Source organism: Lucilia cuprina, chromosome 2 (assembly GCF_022045245.1).
Source record: "Lucilia cuprina isolate Lc7/37 chromosome 2, ASM2204524v1, whole genome shotgun sequence".
Classification (NCBI taxonomy): Eukaryota; Metazoa; Arthropoda; class Insecta; order Diptera; family Calliphoridae; genus Lucilia; species Lucilia cuprina.
This window is the reverse complement of record NC_060950.1, coordinates 29,432,710-29,449,491: the sequence shown is the minus strand read 5'-3', so window position 1 is coordinate 29,449,491 and position 16,782 is coordinate 29,432,710. Positions and strand designations below refer to the sequence as shown.

Genomic DNA, 16,782 nt, shown 5'->3' with positions numbered 1-16,782 from the left:
GTTGATATTTAAACATCTTAAAAACTTTTCTCATATAAACAAATTGCTTAAAATTAAAAATATTTTTAAAACAAATTTCATTGTTACAACGAAACGCTTCTTTTGAAAACATATACATATATTTCCTCCAATTATAAATATTATGCTTTAAAATCGACCATAAAAAAACTCAATTATTTATTTTTGTTTTTTTTTTTTTTGCTTTATAATTACAAAATTCGAAACAAATGTAATTTTCCCTTTCACTTGTTTAAAATCCAATAACGTAATGACTACTCGAATTTGATTTCAACATGACTGAACAATTAATTCTCCATGGTGTGGTAAATAATACAAATAAAGGAAGACGACTAGCGCCAAACAAATATTAGCTGCTATTGCAAATAATCGAGAAAGCAAAAAGTCCAATGACACAAGGACTTTAACAATAATTAGCAAAAGAGAACAAGCAAGCAAACAACAAATTGTTAAAAATTAACATTTTACATCAAAGGATTTTCTTGGATTTCTTAGCATTTCTTTTTCTTATTCCTGCACAGTGCTACTGTGTGGTTTTTGTTTTTACAGCTTCATTAACTTTGCTAAAAAAGATCCTTTTTCTTTGCCAACCATTGAGCAGCAAATAATTACTTTCATTTTTTGGTTTTTAAATAGCTTTGTTAATGATGACCAACGAGTCAAAGGAGGAAATTTTAACAAGGATATAATATTTTAAACTCTTTGCGTAAAATGCTTCTCTTTAGGATAGAGTCAGCAAATTTATTTGGTATGAAAATTCGACTAAGTCATTTAAAATTAGTAATTAATTTTCACCTTTATCTCTAGCTAAAATCATTAATATTGCTCATTGTCATCATTAACAAACATAATTTACACTAATTTGCATAATTTTAATTGCATGATAAAATTACTTGTCTAAGATTTTAATAAACCACTAAGAAATTTTTAGTAATTATTGGTAGTGAAGTGTGAAAGATGTTAACGATTTTCATTCGCAAAATTTAATAAAGCTAATTTAAACCAAAATTTAGTTGGTATAAAAATTTAAGGATTTTTAGACAAGTTTTGTCTCAATTATTTTTTAAATGTTTATAACAAATATGCGATTTTAGAATTTATGAGCATTTTAATGGGGGCTTTTCATAGGGGATAGGATCATATGAGGTCCTATAATTATAGAATTCGTAAGGGTCATAAAGTCTAGTATAGAACTTGGTTTTGTAGCTTTTTGTCAAGATATAAGTATATTAAATATAATTATGAACTTAAAAGCCCGATTCGGCGGGTTAAGTTGTATGTGGACTAGGTGAAATAATGGACCATAGAAGATCACATACTAAATTGCATTGAATTATCTTCAAAATTGCGACCGATAGTTTGATTACAATGTTTACATGGAAGGACAGATGGACGGACGGACAGACAGACCGACATATCTTAACCCTCTAGGACCGACGTGGATTTTTTATACTCATATGTCCACAAAAAAAAAATGCCAAACCAAGTTCTATACTAGCCTGGATGACCCTTATGAACAATTATAATTAGTTAGTTAGTTAGTTAGTTAGTTAGTTAGTTAGTTAGATAGTTAATAAGTAAGTTAGTTAGTTAGTTAGTTAGTTAGTTAGTTAGTTAGCTAGTTAGTTAGTTAGTTAGTTAGTTAGTTAGTTAGTTAGTTAGTTAGTTAGTTAGTTAGTTAGTTCGTTAGTTAGTTAGTTAGTTAGTTCATCTTTTGGAAAACAATATGTCTCTACAATCCACTTAAAATTTTTTGTAAACCAAAAATACTTTATAAAAATTTTAAAATTATTTTTTCCCTTTAATCAGCTCATAATTACAGAATTTCTGAGACCCATTTCTAAATCATCGAATATTTTTATTTTCCAGAAATTATACTGAGGTCAGAATTTTTCAATCACTAATACACAGAAAAAACTGAAAATGAGTTTTAATTATCAAAATAATTGTATCAAGCAAGTTTTGCAACTATAACCAAAATGATGATATCAATTACCAAATTTGTAAAAAAATAAAAATATATTTTTTTCCAAATAACGAATTAATCAGAACAATTAATGTCAATAATTGTGACAAGATTAAAAATTGATTAATTTATTAATTGTATAAATTAAATATTTAATAAATATAAAATTATTTTTTATTAATTTATTAATCAAATAAATTAAACTGTTTGATAGAGAATTTCTTATAAATCAATTAAGAAGGTGATTAAAACAATCAAATTATTAATCGATTACACACAACGTTAAAGGAATACAAGACCTTTAACAATGCGTTCAGCATTTTCAAAAATTTTCACTTTATTGACACAATTTAAGATATAAAGTGTTTCATAAATTGTAAATAAATTTTAATATTATATGCCTAAAATTTTATGGACTATTTAAGAATTATAAATATTGCTAGCACAAAAATTCAAAAAAAAAAATATTAAAAATAAATCTAAAATAGAAAAGAAGGCCAGAAATTTTTTTCAATCAATTAAAAAATTACTTGAATTAATTAAAAATTTAATCAAAATTTTACACTTTAGTTTCAAACAGTTTCAAAAAACGAGATAACTAAGACATGTTAATTGAAAATAAACTACCGATAATTTTTTCTGTGTAGGTAACTGAGGACCATTCGAAAAAAATTCTCGTGTCTGGACTTAAATACGCATGGATTGACAGGTCTTTTTATATGAAATTAAAAAATGTATATCTAAAGAAATACACTTAGATTGCTATTGGCCCTGCACAGAAAAAATTATCTGTAGTTTATTTTCAATTAACATTTTTTAATTTTCTTTATTTTTTATTTAAACAAAGTTTCATTTGTCATAATTATCTCGTTTTTTGAAAATTTTTAAAACTTAAGTGTACAATTTTGATTAAATTTTTAATTAATTCGATTAATTTTTTAATTGATTGAACAAATTTTTCTGGCCTTCTTTTTTATTTTAGATTTATTTTTAATAGTTTATGTTGAATTTTTGTGCTAGCAATATTTATAATTCCTAAATAGTCAATAAAATTTTATGCATATAATATTCAAGTTTCTTGACAATTGAAAAAAAATCAAATTTATATTTATTAAATATTTAATTTATACAATTAATGAATTAATCAATGTTAAATCTTGTCTCAATTATTGACATTAATTGTTCTGATTAATTCGTTATTTGGGAAAAAATATATATTTTTATTTTTTTTTTACAAATTTGGTAATTGATATCATCATTTTGGTTATAGGTGCAAAACTTGCTTGATACTATTATTTTGATAATTAAAACTCATTTTTAGTTTTTTCCTGTGTGTTGTTGGCCCCTTTATTAGTTGGGAATAATAAACAATTTATTAAAATTTGTTTTTCAAAACTTATTGGAGATGATACATAAGTACATTAGGGTCCCGTTTATAAAAAAAAGTTTACAACTGAAAATCAACAATATGTAGGAAATCATCATAGATATATATTGTTTGAAATTGGACTAACTCTTTTACATACATAAGAATTACATTTTATTTACAAAAATGAACAGCTAAAGTATTCATTACAATTCAGTACATCCATTTGCCAAATAAAATGTTCGAGAGAGGTACTTGAATAATACTTGAAACATGTTTACTAGTGATGATGAGATATTAACTCACCCTTGTGCTAATAATACCTTAATAATACCTTAACGCAATGGAATCAGTTATTTGGGAATTTCAAAACTAAAAAAGGACCTAAAATTTGTTACTGTCATATTTTACTATTTACTTGCTTATATTTCTGTTTATATTATTTGTTTATATATTTTTAAAAATTCTACTTTTTCCTATATATTTTGATTTTTTGTATAGAATAACAAATAATACATAAAATGTGTATAAAATATGGATATTTTTATTTATTTTATCAGACAAATTTTAATACATGTACTTGAAATGAAAATATATTAAATAAACAAACTGATCAAATATTGCAAATTTAAATACACATATTGAAATATAGAATTTTATAGAATTTTTTTTTTTTATAACAAATTAGACAAATAAACTATTTATTTGCATTTTTAACTATACTAACGTTTATGTAAAAAAATATTTAATTCAACATATTTTAATTTGTTAAAAGGGTCACATATAAATATTAAATTTTCATTAAATTAGTAACAAATATTTTTTTATTTCTTTAAAATTTCATTGTAATTTGACCTTTAATCTATAGACTCATACATATATATATTTAGTGTTTTCAATTTTCTAGAGAAATTTTAATTAATTCTTAATTTTAGTTTTTTTTTGAAAAACTGTATGTATTTTACATCAAATTCCTTTGAATAAAAAATAGAAAACTTTTATAAATTCTCAATTTGTTTGAGAGTTACATTTGACAATGTGTATTGTTTTTGAAATCCTTTCAGTTGTATTTTCAGCAAACAAAGGAAAAATAATTTTCAATATTTTCACGCTCTACTAAATACGTTAACTAAAAAAAAATAAAAAATCGCGAGGTATACAAAACTCGCTGTGAACAGAAAAAAAATATAACAATAATAGCTTTAGTTGACAGAAAAACGATTTAATTCAAAATAGAAAAAAAGACAATTGTTGGTTGGGAGGAGACAATCATTTCGATATGATTTAGAAATGTTTACGTATACATCCTTATCAATAAACAAAGCAATAACTTTCTAACGTAATGCATATAATTCCTGACGTTTATTTTTTCGCAATAGTTTTTAAGAAAAAAAAAAATATTTTGAAATTATTCTTCATCACCACCAATATTTTCCCGTTGAATTGTGACGCGACATAAATGCATTTTTAAACATTTCCACAAATACACACTCTTCAGCTCTTACACACACACAACACAATTATTTAAAAACTTATATATCTCCGCTAAAAAAATAAAAGAAAAACTAGAAAAAAATAGAAAACAAATTTTATAGAAATTTCTACACAACAACAAATACTCACTCTGTATATTTACTCTTTCATACCACTGATACATATGAAACATCAATAATAAACAACAAGAAATAAAATGGAAATAAACATTCACCATTACATAAATACTCACTCTAACATGTAAAAAAAATAAAATATTTGAAAAAAATATATAAAAACAAAATGTAAAGCAATAACAACAATAATCATACATAGAAACAAACACACACACATAGATAGACAAACAACGGAAGCATACATAACTATATCCGTTTGTCGGAGACAAACTGTAAGAGTTGTTGTCATTTATTTTTAACTTTTTTGTTACTATTACTATATACGTATGTACTATTGTTGTATTATGCGGTTAAAAGAATTTCTACAACAACGAATGAATAAATGTAGCAAAATTGTAAAAAAACAATACAAGTTCCTTAAAAAGCGTGGGGAAAATAATAACAATAATGTACATATATTAAATAAAAGAAGTGCACAATAACAATAAGAATAATGAGTGATCCTCTTGTCTATATAGCTGTGTTGATTTTCGTTAGATATTTTTAATTTCTTTCGTCAATTACTTTATTTTTATTTTTCGTAAATTTTGCTTCTATGACAACTAAGATACATAGTAAAAGTAATTTAGAGTATAAATAAAATAAGTTTGAGTGCCATATTTGGTTGTGACAAATCTTAATTACCCTTCACCAGCTTCTTTTATATTGATCAAATGTTTGTAAAAATAAGTTTTTTCATGTTTTTAATAAAAAAAACCCCAAGATCTAAATAGCATCAATCTGCTACAAATGCAAAATTTATCGAACATTTTCTTTTATATTTCAATAGCTCCCTAAAATATGCTTTAGCGATTTAATAATTTGCGGTAACACTTTGTATACAAAAGTAATATGGATGCTAAATTTTGTATTAAGTGGACCATAAGTTCTAAGCGTTTAAGTGATTTTCGGTTTGTGACCTTATATGGGACTATGATCATGGCAGCTATGTGCTAAATTTTGGATCGATATCTTGATTTTCGTGAGAGAACCTTGATTTATAACTATTTACGATGTCAACCGATATTGCTAATTTTTAATACTAAACAACTTAGGATAATAAAGTACATTTAAGGTGAATTTGGTTTAATTCTATTGCTTCGTTTAATCGCGAGCGAGCTTTACGTAGACACACGGACATAACTAACTAACAAACTAACTAACTAACTAACTAACTAACTAACTAACTAACTAACTAACTAACTAACTAACTAACTAACTAACTAACTAGTTAACTAACTAACTAACTAACTAACTAGTTAACTAATTAACTAACTAACTAAGTAATTAGTAATTAACTATTAGTAATTAACTACTAACTAACTAACTACACTAACACTAACTAACTAACTAACTAACTATAACAACTAACTAACTAACTAACAAACTAACAAACTAACAAATACAAACTAACAAACTAACAAACTAACAAACTAACAAACTAACAAACTAACAAACTAACAAACTAACAAACTAACAAACTAACAAACTAACAAACTAACAAACTAACAAACTAACAAACTAACAAACTAACAAACTAACAAACTAACAAACTAACAAACTAACAAACTAACAAACTAACAAACTAACAAACTAACAAACTAACAAACTAACAAACTAACAAACTAACAAACTAACAAAACTAACAAACTAACAAACTAACAAACTAACAAACTAACAAACTAACAAACTAACAAACTAACAAACTAACAAACTAACAAACTAACAAACTAACAAACTAACAAACTAACAAACTAACAAACTAACAAACTAACAAACTAACAAACTAACAAACTAACAAACTAACAAACTAACAAACTAACAAACTAACAAACTAACAAACTAACAAACTAACAAACTATCAAACTAACAAACTAACAAACTAACAAACTAACAAACTAACAAATTAACAAACTAACTAACTAATTAATATAGAGTTATGCTATATGTATATTAAATATATATTAATATAAATATATCGAAATGTGTTCAATAATAATTCGTTTTACATTCCAACGTGATCTTACATTCCATATCATAATGCCATCATAATTGTTAATTGTTTGTTATTCTCTGTTGATGCCAAATTCATATTGCAATTAAAACACCAAATGATCAATATCCTATGAAAAAATCAAATTTAATTTGTGTCGACACCAATGGAAATCATTTATTTACATATTTTTTATACTTTTAAAATAGATAAACAATAGTCATCAATATTTTAACACAATTCTAACAATGGACTAAATCTTTTAGATTTGGGTTTTGCGGTGTTTAAAATCAACAACCTTTATTTTTCGACCTTAACTACACTGTTGATATTTTTATTTTACTACAACATGACTGACCACAAATCTAGTATGTTTGCGGTATTTACACTACATTTAAAATGTTAACCATCATATCTATGCAACCATAAATCAATAGAAATATCAAAATAATGTACAACCACAAACAAGGATACTGACGCATACACACGCACATACTACCACAACATTTAAAATGAATCAATTCATTAAACAGCAAATACAATGAACTATAATACATTAATAAATGAACAAAAACAATAGAAACCGAAAAGATTAAGGCCCAAAAATCTCATTCATTAAACTACATTAAACTTTAACTATCAACACATTCCAAGAATCGAACAACGCAGTCTGTAAGCTCTAACCATTTTGAAATTCCTTAATGCAAGAACATAACTAGAGATAGAGAGAAGGAGAAATTAAGGTTTTACAAAAGAAATCATTTCCGTAGTAAGTATGTATAGAATCAAGTTCTTTTGATTGAATAATATTGTACTCATAGAATCGTTTGAGTATAAACAAATAGATGGAGTAAATGAACATAAATTAATATAAAATTAATGACTTTTCTAGCCAAAAATGTTAAAGGAAATTAATAGTGTGGGCATTGCTTTGTTCGTACGTCTGTTTGTGGTTGTAGATTTTTGAATAAAAAATGATAATGGCTTTAACAATAGAAAATGACGTTGATGTGGGAGGATGTTGTAAATGATGGTGTTGGTGATGGTTGGACAATCAACATATGTTGTCAATAAGATTTATATACACTCATATATATATTTAAACATAACAAAATATTAACTTTTTAAGTTTAGCACAATGGGTATTATCTGGGATTAATACTTTAATACGATTTCTTTAAAAACAATGATTTTTTAGTGATTCACCGATTGTATTCAGTTAAATTTCGTTTTTCATCCGTACTGTGCATAAAAAAGGTATTTTAATTCATGCTTAATGTGTCATTTCTTAAGTGTTGCCGCAAACAGATCGCAATTTAAAAGTGTTTTTAGATAGATAGATAGATAGATAGATAGATAGATAGATAGATAGATAGATAGATAGATAGATAGATTTAATTAAAAAATATATAATTAAAAAATTTTGAACTCGTAATACATTTAACTTAACTTATTAACTCTTACTTATTAATTTCACACATTATCTAAAGCTAAACCCACTGTGCTTTATGAATGTTAAACAAAGGATGAACAAATTTAAGACAAAACAAAAATTCGTATGCCTCATTAATCCGATGTTTTTGTTGGTTTTTATGAAAATTCTAAAAGAGCATTAAAACCTTTATATTATCCTTTTTTCCTATTTATTTTCATATTTGTGTGGGAGCAAGTATTATGTACATTTGTATGTATGGGATTGGTTATGCCTAATGAAAAGGTCCAGAAACTAATGTTCCTGTATGCGTAAGAGCGTGCGTCGTTACAGAGATGTACATGAGCATACGGTAAAAATTCCTTTATTATGTCATCATCGCCATCATCAGTTAACTAGGATTTTTGAAACGTGTGGATTTGTGGTTTATGTTCATGATTTTAAGCGCCTACAGATTTTTTCCTGTTTAGACTTTTACGGCCACTAACAATGTTTGCATGATTATTTATGTCCATCTATCTATATATACGAAGATTAACGGTTGTTTGTACGTTTGTTGGTATAGATTTTTAAAATTTAAAAGCTGGTGGGCTTTTATTTTAAAAATGTTGACATTTCTGATTGGTGCAAGGTAAGGTAGGGTAGCAAAGCAAACGGGGTAAACTTCTACCATATAAAAAGCATCGATTTGTTTGTAAAGGTTTTAATATTATAATTTGATATGTGTTTTTGTAAATACCATACATACAAAATGATGACTATGATGTGTGCATATGTGGTTATTGTTGATTTGCTTTATAAAGTACTATACATGAAAAAAAGTTAATGTAAACTCATCCCAACATACATACATATACCAGAAAAAACATCCTTTATACTTTCATATATAAAAAAGAACTTTATGGAAAAATATTTTGTTGATACAAGTAGTATTTTAAGGTTTTTACATTTATTTCTTGACAACACCAAAACTTCATTGTCACGTTCATAATGCTCATTATCCTAGTGCAGAAAAATAAAGAAAGTGATGATTTCAGATTTGTTGGGTTGGTTTTATTACTTCTTTTCGCTGCCACAGCATCACTACTCTATTTTCAATTCAATGCAAATTTTATAGCTTTTGCGTGATTGTTTTTACGCTCTACATATACCAGTGGTAATTTAATTTTTTCCTCTACTTTTCCTTTTGTCAACTGTCGGACATTATTGAGGTTTATAAACCGCGAAATTTCATCTGGTTTGCTTTAAGAAATGAAAGCATGAATATTTAAAATTCTTGTAATTTCAGGAAAAATAAGTTAATTAAGTTTTACATATGTACGTTAAAACATATTTGCTTTTAATATTTATTTATGTAAAATATATTACATAATTATTAAGTCGTATCTGTATACATTTCTTCGAGATGTTTTGGGTTAATAGTACAATTGTTTTACCGTATCAAATTAATTTGTTAATGGAAAATACATTAAAGCAACAAAATTAATCCCATAGATTTATAAGAAGGATTATTATTACTGATGCGATAAATTTAAAATACAAGATAAAAACAAGTTAGAGTGCTATATTCGGCTGTGCCGAATCTTAAATACCCTCCACCAACTACTTTTATGTAATTACTTTTCTACTTGATCAAATATTTGTAGAAATAAGTTTTCTCATGTATTTAATAGAAAAAATCCCAAAAGTTAAATCTATTACAATTCCAGGATTTATTGAACATTATAAATTTAGTAATTTGCATGTATGTATGTGTGTAAAAGATTTAGAGGTTTTTAAAAATACACAAAATTTTGTTCAACACAAATTGAAAATGCTTTTTAAATACGGTTAAAGCGCTTTTAGGGGCTGAACCTATTATAGGAGAAATTGAAGTTTACAAAACTAATATTTTTGCCAAATTATCAATAGCTTAATTTGGTAATAAGTAATGTGCGTTTAAGAGATTTTCGTAATTATGTATATGTATATAAAGACAAAATTTCAGAATTCTGTGTCTATATCATTATTTGGTAATAAATATTGTGAATCTAAGTGATTTTCTGAACCTAGTATGAAAGCTATGACCAAATATGGACTGATCGTAAAACAATTTTTTAGTGAATTTATGTATATAAGAGCAATATGTTTGCTAAATGTATGGATATAAATATTTGGTTATGAGTTATGTGCGTTTTTTCTGATTTTCGGTAGGGAACCTTGTATGTGTGTTTTTCTAAGAAGGATCTTGTATGGGAGCTATGATCAGTTATGGACCGATCGGAAAAAACATTTCATGATATTATTTCTCTGTATATGAGCAACACTAGTACCAAACATTATATGGATATCTTAATATAGTAATGAGTTAAGTGCGTTTTAGTTATTTTCGGGAGGGAACCTTGTATGGGAGCTATTAGCAGTTATAGACCGATGGAAAAAATTACTTAGTAATATTTTGTGGATATGATCAATACTTGTACCAAATTTTATATGGATATCTTAATTAAGTAATGAGTTCGTAAAAAGATTTCGTGGTAATATTTCTTTATGTGAGAACAATGCTTGCTCCAAATTTTGTAAGGATATCTTAATTTAGTAATAAATTATATGCGTTGAAGTTATTTTCGGGAGCGGACCTTGTATGGGAGCTGTGACCAATTATGGACCGATCCGATCTGTATATAAGAGCAATACTTGTACCAAATTATATATCGATATCTTTAGTAATGAGTTATGCGCGTTTAAATGATTTTCTGGAGAGGACCTTGTATGGGAGCTATGACCAATTATGGACCGATCCAAAAAAACTTTCATAGTTATATTTCTATATATAAAAGCAATACTTGTACCAAATTTTATATTGATATCTTAATTTAGTAATGAGTTATGCTCGTTTAAGAGATTTTCGGTAGGGGACCTTGTATGGCAGCTATGACTAAATATGGACCGATCCAAAAAAATCTTTTTTTGTAATATTTCTGTATATAAGAGCAATACCTACTTGTACCAAACATTATATCGATATCTTAATTTAATAATGAGTAATGCGCGGTTAAGTGATTTTTGGGAGGATACCTTGTATGAGAGCTATGATCAATTATGGACCGATCCAAAGAAACTTTCATGGTTATATTTCAGTATATAAAAGCAATACTTGTACCAAATTTTATATCGATATCTTAATTTAGTAATGAGTTATGTGCGTTTAAGTGATTTTCGGGAGGGGATCTTGTATGGGAGCTATGACCAATTATGTACTCATCCGAAAAAATTTTCCTTTGAATAAATTCTATTGTCATAAAATTTTAATTTCGTAAATCTTGTGAAGATATCGACATTACGACGGAAGTTATTAACAAAAAACCAAATTTCCGGGAATATGTACTTTTGTAAGGGAGGTATATGAAATTGTGGACCGATTCTGGCGATTTTACGCAGAGATTAAGCTCTTATGTGGAAACGAACGTATGCCGATTTTTATGGAATTATCTTGCATAGTTTTCGAGAAAATTACATCAGAATATGTAAAAAATGCTTATTTTTTTCGAGGTTGTTTAAAATTTTAATTCATAATTTTCCCCGATGTGAACCGATTTTGCCCATTTTCAATACCAAAGATGAAGAACATTTCGGGTGAATTTGGTTAAATTCTATTGCTTCGTTTTAACGTGTTTTGCACAGACAGACGGACATAGCTATATTGACTTAGAATTTGATAAGGACCCAGAATATATATACTTTGTTGGGTTTCAGATGAATATTTCTTGGTGTTACACAAGGAATGACAAAGTTATATATACCCTCTATCACCACTGATGGTGGTGGAGGGTATAACAAGTAAGAAGTTATAGTCGGGCGAGTACAACCATATAATACCCTACACCTGTATTCGAATAGAATTTGATTTAGTTTTCATAAGCATTTAAGGTGAACTGTACCTTGCCTCAGATATATGTACTTAAGCCGCATTTTATTTTTAATATAATGCATTTTATTTTATAATAGGTTTATAAAACAAAATTTCCATACGAAATTTAATTTATAAATCGTTTATAACATACAAATTTTTTTATGAGTATGGGGCTTATTGTTTAATAAAACTATACATATTTAAGTAAAATTTTGATGGGGACTTTTTATAGGGGCTAGAGTCAAATGAGGTCCCTTAATTATAAAGGTAATTAAGGCTAGTATAGAAGTTGGTTTTGCTGCTTTTTGTCGAGATACGAGTATATTAAACATAATTATGAACTTAAAAGCCCTATTTGGTGGGTTCAGTTGTATGGGGGCCTAGGTGAAATAATGTATGTATATGGTAACTATTTTCAATAGGCCGTCTACGGTACCATAAAAGATCGTGTGTCAATTTTCATTGAATTATCTCCAAAATTACGAGCAGCAGTTTGATTACAAGGTCTACAAGCCCTATTCGGGGGTACAGTTGTATCAATTTAAATAGTCTTCGTCCCTGGGACAAAAGAATATAATGTACTAAATTTCATTGAATTATCTTCAAAATTGCGACATGTAGTTGGATTACTAGGTTAACATGGATAGACGGACGGATAGACGGAAGGGCATTGCTAAATCGACTCAGAAAATCATTCTGAGCCACTAAAGTGGTGTAGGATATAAAAAGTTATGTACCATTCGTTTGCTTATGTACCGATTTTTCTTTTATTACATATATTGGCTAATCCGCCAATTTATTACACAAATGTTTACATGGATCTTAAAGTTTTTGTTGCAAAATTTGAGGATTCTATCTGTAATATTTAAATTTTCTATTAATAAAATGCAAAATTTAAATATCCTTAGAAAACGACAAGCTTTTTTTTAACGATTTTTGCATGTTACCCATCTCATGAAATATTGACCCAAAGGACCAAATTTAGTTTAATGGTATTTTCGAATGAACCAAGATTAATTTTTTGGTGTTAATATCAGTACCTTAATGGCAACCCTAATACATATAAACCCTTCTCACAAAGGAGAAGGATATAAAAACGGAAATGGAAGCGATGTCAGCACTGTAGAACTTAAAAAAATTATTTCTTATTTATACAATGTACGTAGTTATGGATAACCTTACTTCCTTCCTTACAAATATTTAATTATAGTATGAGAAACATTAGTAATTTTAATTAAGGTTTGTAAATACATAAAATAACTCTGGCAAAGCCCATCAATATGTAGGTTATAATAAAACCAACTATATTCCACTATATACAAGTAATTATATCATTATATATAGAAATGAAAGTATGCTTATTTGTGGGTTTATTTGTTTAAAGTCTATATACTCTTAAATAGCTGGACGGTTTTTCTTGAACATTTTAACAATGTTTTTGTAAATATCTGGAAAGAACATTGGCAAGGTGCTATTCCACGTAAACATTAGTGTAATAAGAGAGATGGTATCAATATGAACATTTTATTTAAGATTAATTCGACAAGCAGTAGTGGTCGTAGCTCCTTCCATAAATATTCTAAAAGTGGTATACATGGGAATATATAACAGCTAGAAAAAATAATATGCAGGGTATGTCAGTACTTGCAGGGTATGTCAGTACTTACAAAAAAGAATATCCCAATAGTTTTAACGGGATTTGATGTTTTAGTTTCACATTGGATTTGTTTTTCCAGCTATATATAACACTATAGTGAATAGTACGTCTAAAAATCACTTTTTATATGTAAGTTTGCTTGTAAGTCCATGTAAACCTTATGCAAAACTCAAGCCAGATAATTTGATAAATATATCTGTTTTGGACGAAATATGAAGACTATATATAATTTTCAATGATTTCATATAAATCAAGTTTTAGCAATACGGTTGTTATATATTTATCATAATATTGTTTGTTATACATTACTATATTATGATCCAAAATATCGTTAAAAAATATACATACATATATCGAAATCAAATTTATTTTGATTACTGAATCAGTATAATTACAGCTTCTAAAAAAATAAAAATCTACAATACACGACACGATTTACAATTTATTTATTCTATTCAAAGTGAAATACTTATACGTATAATGTTACAAACCAAGCAACATAACATATAATGGTTATTTGTGAGTTTAAATATTTGTTAGTAGCATAATATGTTTTCATCGAAAATATAATTATTTTTCAGTGTATCATACAAAAATTTATAACTGTTTTAAACATGATAATGATTACAGTAACAACAATATTGTTAAAATAGAAAATTAAAAAAACAATTATATGTTTTTCATAACAATATTTTGTTACAGTGAACATAGTTTAGTTATAGTAACCATGCCGAACTATGTCTTTTCTCTGCGTGCGATTTAAAATATATAATTGATTGTATCTTATGTTCAATCTTATGAGGTTTAAAGTAATTTTCTAGAGAAAACCGAGGGTTTGATAGTTTTCGACCGATCCTCATCAAATTCAGTTGAAAAATGTCAAATAAATCTACCGTAATTTGGAAGAACTTTTGAGCCATACATGATCATTTATAGATCATTTTTCATTAATGTCGGTAGAAAGATTTAAGTTCCCATAACATTTGTTTATGTTCAATTGCATATATCTACTCATATTTTTATGCAGTAATGAGCGTGAGCGGAGCCCACGGGCATAGGGTAGGGGCTCATACAAACATGTTTATGTGAAATTTCATCACTGTAGTCATACAGCCAGTAACGATCGTTACAGTCACTATCTGAGGGTGATCTTCTATGGAGGGTAGAGTCAGTTATATACCGATTTCCATTATATTTAATAAAGAGTTTTTGGCTAGTACAAATTTTGTTTATGTAGAATTTCACTGCTTTTTGAGTCAGTAAAGAGCGTTGAATTCATTTTCTGAAAGGGACCTCAAAAAATATAGTAGGATATTTTAGCTAATACGAAAATTGTTTATGTCGAATTTTATCGCTGTACTCACAGTAATGAGTTTGAAAGTTATTTTCTGAAGGAGACTATACAAGGGGGATAAGGTTAGTTATGGACTGATCTTTGTAAAATTTGATAAAGAGCTTTTGGCTTGCACAAAACTTGTTTATTTAGAATTTTACTGGTTTACTCACATTTTTGAGTTAGTAATAAGCCTTAAGTCATTTTCTGAAGGGGACCTTATATGCGGTAGGGTCAATTACAGACTAATGCTTATAATTTTTTACGAAGATATTTGAATTTTTATAAAACATTTTTATGCCAAATTGATGCTTCTCTTAGCCAGTTATGGGCGATAAAGGGGACTTTATATGGCTGTCCCCAATGGACATAATTATGGACATATCCTTATAAAATCTTACAAAGAGATTTAAGTTCTCATTAAACATGCTTGTATCGAATTTCACCGCTTTCGATGTATAGCCAGATATGAGCGATAAAGTTATTTTCTTTCATTAAAGATCGCACGAAACTTGTTTATGTAGAATTTTACCGGTTTTTGAGTCATTGCGTTAAAGTCACTTTCTGAAGGGGACTTTTTATGTGGGGCATTGTGAATTATGGACCGATCCTTATAAAATTCTACGAAGACATTTATGTTCACTGCTATTGATGCTTGATATGGTTTATATTAGTCCTTAAGAAATTGGATTTACAAAAATTCAAGAATGATAAAAAATACCATTATTTTATTTTAAGAACTGCAGGGATGATATGATCTAAATTGCTTTTCTACGTGAATTTTACTTAACTACTACACACAAGAACTTTACGTAAAACTGTATTATGAAAAAAAGAAAAAAATATATATATTACCAAATATGTGGTAAAAATAATATTTTTTTTTGTGTAATTGCGAAACTTGTCTTTGACAAAACTGCTGGTAACCTTGAAAAACATAAATTTATTTGAACATTTTCTTTCCAAACTTACGGTACGTTGTACTTCCGCAAATAGTAACTTTTGTTGAATAATTGTGTGTGGAGAAATAAAATAATAATTGCAATAATTACAAACGTATAGGAGAGATAAGTAAAACTGTTTCTTATGAAAAAGCGGAAAAATAAAACTAAGAAAAACAATTATTACATATTAAGGGGTATGTAGGTTAAATTTTTGTGTTCATGTAGGGGGCAAAGTTGTTATAGTTATAATTGTTGTTAGATCATGAATTATAAAAATATTTAATATATATTTTTTAATTTTTATACAATAGCAGGCTTTCTTTGTCACTTCAATTTTTTTTGTTTTTGGTTTCAATAGACATGTATATGGACGACCAGAAAATAATCCTAAGATTTTTTGAATGTAAAACTTAACAAGTATGGCGTAGCCGTCCATATGATACCCTACACCAGTCAGTATGTATGTTAAGAATGGGGATTATTTAAAAAATAAAGCATTTGGTTTGTTTTTTTTTAACTTTATTTCGGAATA

General features: G+C 27.1%; 1 protein-coding gene across 1 annotated transcript in view; it reads right to left on the bottom strand.

Annotated features, from left to right (window-relative positions):
• The window catches only part of LOC111686678 (putative neural-cadherin 2), a 358,230-nt gene that overhangs the window by 215,134 nt on the left and 126,314 nt on the right, over positions 1–16,782 (bottom strand). The window lies entirely within an intron of this gene.